The sequence below is a fragment of the Accipiter gentilis genome, chromosome 8 (assembly GCF_929443795.1).
Source record: "Accipiter gentilis chromosome 8, bAccGen1.1, whole genome shotgun sequence".
Lineage (NCBI taxonomy): Eukaryota > Metazoa > Chordata > Aves > Accipitriformes > Accipitridae > Astur > Astur gentilis.
Window position 1 is genome coordinate 17,103,314 of NC_064887.1, and position 8,037 is coordinate 17,111,350.

Sequence of the window (8,037 nt, forward strand, 5' to 3'; positions counted from 1 at the left end):
GCCTTTACCGGGACGATGCTGTCCCGCACTGAGCGGGTACCCATGGGATGGCCCCATCCCCTTGTGTTACCAGGATGGCAGGTCACCTGCAGTCAGCAAAAAGATGTCCTCTTCTGGTGAAGCTGGTGGGAAAGCAAAACAACCTCACCAGGACTCCTACCTTTACTCACACACTGAGATGACTATTAATTTATTTATATATATATATATATATGTCTATATTTAATCATAGAGTGCTTAGCCAGCCCCAACACAGACTTCTACTTCCTAGCTCTACTTTTCTTCAACAGAAGAATTCCCTGAGAAGTTAGTCAGCCCAAGAATCCCTTTTAAAAAGTTAATCTTTTTTCTTCAAGAGTTACAAAGCTGCCAGCTGTTTAATCAGATTACCGAAATAAAACTTACTTCTCAGCTGAGGATAACGTCTGAGGAAATCAGAGAGAGGCAGACGCAGCCAGACATTCCTTGGGAGCTCTTCAGAAACTCAAATGTCAGTTGTTTCAGTTAATTAATGTGTGCTAATTAATTAATGCCATTAATTTTGACCAGATAAATCAGCTTTAACATCAGTATAATTGAGATCAGAAGCTAGCGCTCAGGTAAGACCCCAGCCAAGTTCAAAGCTAACGTGTAAAAAAATCTCCCTGATCGTGGAAGTCGACCTCCCGCCGTCCCAGTCAGCATCTCGCAGGTGTGGGAAGCGTGTGCATCCAATCGTGCGGGGAGGGCTCTGCCATTTTGCTTTCCGCACAGCATCTGGTCCCTCTCACCTTTCAGGGACATGCCCGCTGATAACATCCAGGCTCTCAGCCGTGGTCCTGAGCCCCAGCTCCTAGTCCATGGAAACCACAGGCAGGGCATGCTGGCCTGTGCCCCCACCCACCCACGCTCCCCGTGCACAGGGTTTGCTGCCCTGCCCTGCTCGCTCCTGAAGTCTTCATTTCGCACCCGACCTTCATCAGGGGCATTTCAGCAGGAGCCCTCTGCTCCTGCAAAAAGAACTGCCACCTTGACCGTCCCTTTCACCAGCTACGTAAGCGAGGGAACGCTTTCTACCCGACATCCTCACCAACCACCACCCAGTCCTCTATTTTTGAAATATGTAAGGCCTGAAATGTAGAATTTGGGGTTTTACACCAGCTAATATTAATAGAAACATTCTCAGGATTTTTTTCCCCCAATGTAAATGGAACATTTTTATTTTTTTAAGCATGCCCCTGTGGTGCTCGCAGGCAAAACACTGCAGCATTGTACCCGCCCGGGGAGCTCGCTATAAACACATCTGTCTAGCTGCTCTGTCAGGCCCACTGAGCTCTCTATAAACCAGGAAAAGTAAACCTGTACGTTAAATATTTACTGTTTTCAGTATGTATAATCTAGAAGTGTTTTTAGCAGCACAAGTAAGGCGCACTTTTAATCAATGATTTTTATTTTGACATGGCGCTGTTAAACACTGTATGGGTACACCCTGAAAAAGCCCGCTCCTTGAAACCAGAGGCTCTCCTCTCACAAGCGGTTACAAACATTATCGTGTTGTCACACACTGCTCACCTGAAAGACCCATCCTATCTCCCAGTTTTCTGCTCTGATCCCAAATTACCCCGTTAGTCGAGAAGTTGAGCTCGTGGGGAGTTTCAGCAGCAGACCCCAGGTTAGGCAGCGAAAGAGGACAGTGACACATAAGTAGCTGACTCTGTACAAAAGGATACAGACAAGTGCAAAGAGTTAGAAGAGTAACAACACACAAGCAAACTTCTCTGAAAGTAAATAGCCGCCAGCCAGCACTAATTTTCTTTTATGATTAACCTAACAGCTAGCTTTTAATGCTTGCTCCATGCAGAAGAGCTCCTGCTTTCATCTCACCACTGACACGAGGAGTCATAATTTCTGTACAACAACAGGAAAAGAGACGTTAATGCAATCATAAAAAAGTCTCCGCACCAAAGTAGTCTGCTGATAGCCCGTGCTAACCTTTTACTTCCTGAGGACATCGGTCCCTGGGAAAACAGCGGGCAGCAGACAGGTTTCCTGGCTGACACAAAGAGATGTCCTTCTCCCCGTGGGGCTGCGCAAGCCGCTGGGCTCCTCGCTCCTGGCTGCCGGATGGAGCCCACGCTGGAGGACCCTTTCGCAGAGCAGCCCACCAGCTCCCGCCAGCCACCTCCCTCCAGTTTTATTTTAGCCCCCAGCAGAGATAAGGTGAGGAAGAGATTCCATTCACATAGTTTCTTCTTCACTCCCCTAGAAAAATCACCCCAACCAGCTCGGCAGCACAAGACACATCTTTCAGATTTGGATGCTAATCAAGTCTCGAGACGGTTTAGCACTTCTCCCTAATCGCAGGCACGTAACACTGGGATGGGCAGCTATTTGCACATTCTTGGATCGTAACTCCACAAACATTCTTAGAGCACATACATGATCTGTTGGCTGCCTGCAAGTCCTCCCTATCTGCAAGGATGACATCGTGTCTACTTATTTGTCTGCTATTGATTTTTTCACTACACTATCATGGACTAGAAGCGATGGGCACAAGCCAGAGAACAGCGCAAGGAACTGATCTCTAGCATCAGAGTAGCCCTGGAGGAGGTCGTGGCTGGCTTCCTTGCATCGGTTAGCTCCTATGTGCCATAAAAATAAGCGTGCACAACAGAGAACACAGCTAGCTGTCACTGCAAGGTGCTCACGTAACATATCGATAGGCAAAGGGTAAGAGCCCAGACGGGACAGAATGGAAATGAACAGTAACACAGCAAACACAACTAAGGTCTCACCGTGGTTTAATAAGCTTGTGTACGTAGCAGAGAATGAGTAATGATTTTGGACAAAGCCAATAGGCACCTCAGGGGATTCTGAAATTAATCCTGTGACATTTCCAGCAGCTAGCCTGGAAAGCGCAGTAAGTGACAGAATTCACTGTGCGGCAGAGCACGTTCAGCATCCTGCCAAATCAGGCCTCCCCTCCTATTTGCATGCAAGGAAAAAAAAAATATTAATCGATGCTCATTTTTTTTTTCAAGAAAATAGCTACAAAAGCGCGTTCTTAAAATCAAAGGCTAGGCAAGTCCTTTGAATGTCCATGTATCGGTGACAAGAAACTGTTCCATCAGGCCATGAAGAGCAGGGAGGGAGGGAAAGCATCAGAGGGAAGGCAGAGGGTTCCCCTAGCTTTGACACAGGCCAACCTTAAGGAAATGCAGCTGTGATTATTAACTGTAATGAAACAAAACACACTGGGGGAAAGAAGAATTTGCCATGTATTTCAAATGCAGAAAAAGAAAACAAACAACCCAACCCGAACGTACCGAAGGGAGCGTATTCTGGGGCACACAACACAGATAAAAGCAGGAGGCAGTTGTCTCCGAGGTGCAGTTAAGCTGTAGACTGAGGCAGACAGCAGATGACAACCATTATGGACCACAGCCTGGAAATGTGCTTTGATCAAGGATTTCTCGGGCACAACCTGATTCACTGCAATCAGGTTCAGCTAGCTCCAATAACTCCTTGCACTCATGAGCAATTTTCTTTTGAGCTTGCTCATTTTGTCTTAACGGATGTCAGTTCGCATGCATTGCTCCACTGGGAAATCCTGCACTCTGAGGACCAAAGTTTAAAGTTAAGAAGAAGTTTCTACTGAGGTCATTTGGGATGATTAACTCTCTGGGGTGGGATCTCTGTCCAGGACCTTCATCTCCGCTGACGCTGGGAAAGAACCGGTGTATGCTCCTGATGCCTCAGCCTCCTTCGCAAAACTCAGGAGACACAGCTGCGAAAATTTTTTTTCTAGAATATATAAAGACATTTCAGGCTATATTGCTATCATTTGCAAGCTACATCACTGCATGGGATGAAAACAATAGACATGACTAAGAAATCCACGTGCGGCCAGGTGCTAGCTAGGACCACCTAATTTTTTTTTAATTTTTTTTTTTTTGTGGCATGGAGAGCCAAAGCCCATAATAGCCTTTTCATTGCAAACTTCAGCTATAGGGATGTGCTTGATGCAAACTGCATCTTCTGAATGTAGCCCAGTGTTGAAGGACACACGCATGAGAGTAGGTGAATATATGTAAGTAATCCACCTGCCTCACTGAGGAAACAGTAGTGGCTGGTACTAATGCCAGATCCTTGAATGACAGTGGCAAAAGTATTTTGAGTCTCTGACTGGGCAGGAGGAACGAGCAGGAGCTGGCTGTATCTGCTTTGCATTTCTGCATCCAGCTTGGGGTGAGAAAGCCATGCAGTACGTACTGCCAGTCAGCGGTTCAACAGGAACACACTGACCGTCAGCAGGGATGCTTCTTGCCTCCGTTATGCTGCTACATCCCTTTATATCTGTGTAGGGTGTATCTGCATAGCGGTGCGGTTCACACATGAAAGCAGCAATGAGCACAACTGAATACTACATCACATTTTCCTTCTCCGTTTCCCTGCAGGGTTAGTTTCCCCTTCCACTTTCACACAATGAGAACCTCTGCGACACCTTGACAGCAGCCAGAGGAAAACGCAGCGCACCGACAAAGCAAAGCGCCTCTCCGCGCACAAATACTGCAAACCAAAACCCCTCAAACGTTGGAAACCACAGGCAAGGCACAGACTGTACGAAAACTGACAGGCACAAGCATAGCTGAAGGGAGGGCAGCAGGGAAGAGGAAGAAAACAAATAGGAAATGCCATACTCAAAGGAATTCAGCATAAACTCTGAGCAAATCAAAGCAAGAAAAAAAAAAATCTGAACCCACTTGAATTTTAGCTGCTGAAGCCTTCTGGCTACTCGGCCGCTCTGCCTGTGCGTCGCTATGCTTAATTTGCCCCACTGGATTTGCACCTCCTGTGAGTGACTGAGAGGAGCCATTGACTCTGGGAGGACTGATTTAGAGCAGCAGGAACCAGCGGCCTGGCAGGGGCTGCAGGAGAGGCCCAGCCCAAGGTAGGTAAACACTAGAAGAGGGAAGGCCACAGGGAAAAAAGACTGCAACAGGGAAAAGAAGAAGAAAGAGGAGGAGAGATGGAAGAAACGTGCGGCGAAGGATGGGCAGAGGAAAAAGAGAACGCGAAAGAGCAAATTAAACATGGTACAAACAAAGGGCTGGCCGCTGGATTTAATAAGATCTTTCTCCAGAATCCACACGGTTGGAAACCTCTGCCGTGCTCTGGTTTGGTGCTGGATACTTACTGTCCGTGGGAGCACCAGTACCCGGAGGAGCCTCTGTCCTATACAGCACTTCACGCTGCTCCGCAGTCCCTATGCACAGCCACGAAAAACTGACACTGTGTGGAGGGAAGATAAACCAGGTTTTTTTCCTTGATTTGTTTCTCCGGAAAGCCCTGTCCCTGGAGAGACGCAGGCCTGTGAAAATGACAGGATATACTCAGTAAATCTGTAATACCTGCTACGCGAGCCAACTGTTTCAAATTCCTGCTTTGCATTAGCCAAGCTCCCAGCAGACTTTACCTGACAAACGGCAATTGCCTATGGGACAAGAAGTGAGGAGCCAGTAAAATACTCTTCATGACGCGAAGCGGGGAGTATTTCCCAGTTCACTTAGGACAACAAAGGTCTGGAACAGTACGTTACACTGAACAAAACCTTCAAAAAGGAAGATACTCCAAACTTCTTCCTGTTTCCTGACATACATGCAGGAGATGTAGGCACAGCCTGGAAGGTAAATGCTGGGTCACAGTTTGTGACAGGGAAACGTGTGCAGGGAAAGCCTATGAAAGGGTCACAGTCTAACCCGAACTCCAAAGAAACTTAACCCATCTCAAGTGTTGTCAGCTACTTGAAATTCAGGACAGGTTTGTTAAAAGGTGCTTCAAAGCTTTCAAAGTGACCTTTTTTTGAGCAAATGTAGGTTCAGTTACAGTTTCCCATCAAAGTTGTGTGAATGTGCGGTAGGACGCGAAACCAAGTGAGAAAAGGTGCTATTCATGGACTTTTCCTGTAGCATTTGCTGAATGTTGTGAAAGTCATAGATCAAAGCAAAACGCTTGCGTGCGTGTCCTTAAATTAGATGTAATTAAATAAATAAACAAGTGTTTGCATAAATCCCTGAAAAGCAGAAGTGGCCAATTTAACCACGCATCGGTGTGCTAGCTTCTTCCGCTTTTTCAACATTTTTGAAAATTTTTGAAAATTTTCCTTAATCAGGGTGTGTTGAATCACAAACTTGTTCCTCCTGATCACAATGCTGCTGTGTAAAGAGTCATCCCGGGAAAGCAGTACCGGTCAGATTCTCCATCAGAAAACCACTTTAGAGTTTTAAAACTGAAGTACCACAGGACAAAACCCCATCCATACACCTAGAAACCGAAGGGAAGCCCGGCGTACTGGATAGCTCGGAGTCTGGAAAGAGGACGGAGCCCTGCTCCTCCTCGTCACCAGCTGGGGCTCAGCCAAATCAGTAGGGATGGAAAGTCGTTACTAGCATTACTGGCAACCAGCGAAGTTCGCCGGTGGTCTCTGTCCAATTCTTAATGGACACATAAATACCTCCTGTCATCAGAAATGGCACTAAATGGTATACATTGGCAGTCTCGGGAGATAGCTGCGTGTAACTAAAGACCGAATTTCCCTTTCGGCTATTGTCCTTTCCGGTCAAATTTTGAGGCACACGAGCGACGAAGAAACCCACTGCCGCCTTCTGAAGAGCAACTTCTGGGCAAAGGGGCGCGGAGCTTTCACCCCATCACCTTTCCCAAACCACAAAACCGCCACAAAGTAAACCATCAGCCTGATTTACTTGAATGAAAACCACGAAGAGAATAAATTTGGGGGGGGGACGGGACGGGACGGGACGAACGCCCCACAACGGCGGGAGCTCTCCGTCGGGCCCGGCCTGGGGACGGGCCTGCCCGCTCCGGGGACCCGAGTCCTTCTGCCCGGCACGGCCACCGCCGCGGGGACATCCCCGGGGCAGCGGGAGGACGGGGCCGCGCTCCGCGGCCCGGCCCCGGCCCCGGCCCCGGCGTCCCCTCGGACGGGGACCGCCACCGCGCTGCCCCCCACCCCCCCCTCCCCTCCGGGGTCACGGCGTCCCCCCGCGCGGAGCGGCCGCCCCGCCCCGTCCCGCCCCGTCCCGCCGGTGCCGCTGCGGGGAGGGCCGACCCAGACGGGCTGTCTCCACCGGCCCCGCTGCCTCCCCCGGGGCTGGAGCCGCTCAGAGAAAGATGCACGTCGGCGAGGTGAAACAAAACGGTGTATGTTTTTGGAAAGTCCGCCGTAAGGGCGTCGGGCCGCCGCTGCCGGCCGAGGACAGGGGCCCTATTGTGCGAACCCCCCCACCCCCCCCCCGCCACACACACACCCCCCGCCCCGGGTCGCCTGCGCCTCCCTGGCAGCCGGCGTCCCCCCTTTCCCGCGCTCCTCCGGCCGCGGCCCCGTCCCGGAGCAGCGCTCCCAGGACCACAACAGACCCCCTTTTTCTGCGGCTCCGCCGAGGTCCAACAAGGCCGCCTTATTGTTCCTGCCGGTACTGAAACACGGAGCAAAACGCCGGGCGGACGGACGGACGGACGGACGGACGCACCCGCGCCCCCCCCCCGGCCCCTGCGCGGAGGGAGCAGCCCCCGGGAGCTGCACTTACCCGCAGCCGTGGGCACCGTCCCCGCGAAACGGTCCTTTCTGTCACCCTTTCGGCCGCGGCACCGGGCGGGCGGCGAGACGTCGGGGCTTCGCCGCTGCTTCCCCTCCCTCCGTGCCCATCCTTCCCGAGCGGCGCGCACAGACACTTGCTGTATGGAAATGCTACGCAGACAGGTTAATCACATCCCCCTCCTCTTCGCATCCCCTCCCTCTCCACTGTCTCCCTCGCCCCCCCCTCCCCTCCCCCCCCCCCGCTTTTCAGGGGCTTTGGAGGATTTTTTGCAAAGTTTCGCCTCTCTGAATCTGCTCCTCCACCGTCCGGCCTCGAAGGCGACCGAATTAAAAACAAAACAAAACAAAACAAAACAAAAAAACCCCCAAACCCAAACCCCAACCAAAACCAACCCCGAACTCGTCTTAGGGACAATAATCTCATTTGCAAAGAAAAATCC

The 8,037-nt window shown here is 50.5% G+C and overlaps 1 long non-coding RNA gene across 1 annotated transcript; it reads right to left on the reverse strand.

Moving 5' to 3' along the window:
* Positions 1-2,289: 2,289 nt before the first annotated feature.
* LOC126042327 (uncharacterized) lies at positions 2,290-7,731 on the reverse strand. Its single transcript, XR_007507108.1, has 3 exons — positions 7,587-7,731; positions 5,177-5,350; positions 2,290-3,783 (listed from the first exon to the last, which is right to left on the reverse strand). It is a non-coding gene; the product is annotated as an uncharacterized LOC126042327 (long non-coding RNA).
* Between the last annotated feature and the right edge of the window lie 306 nt (positions 7,732-8,037).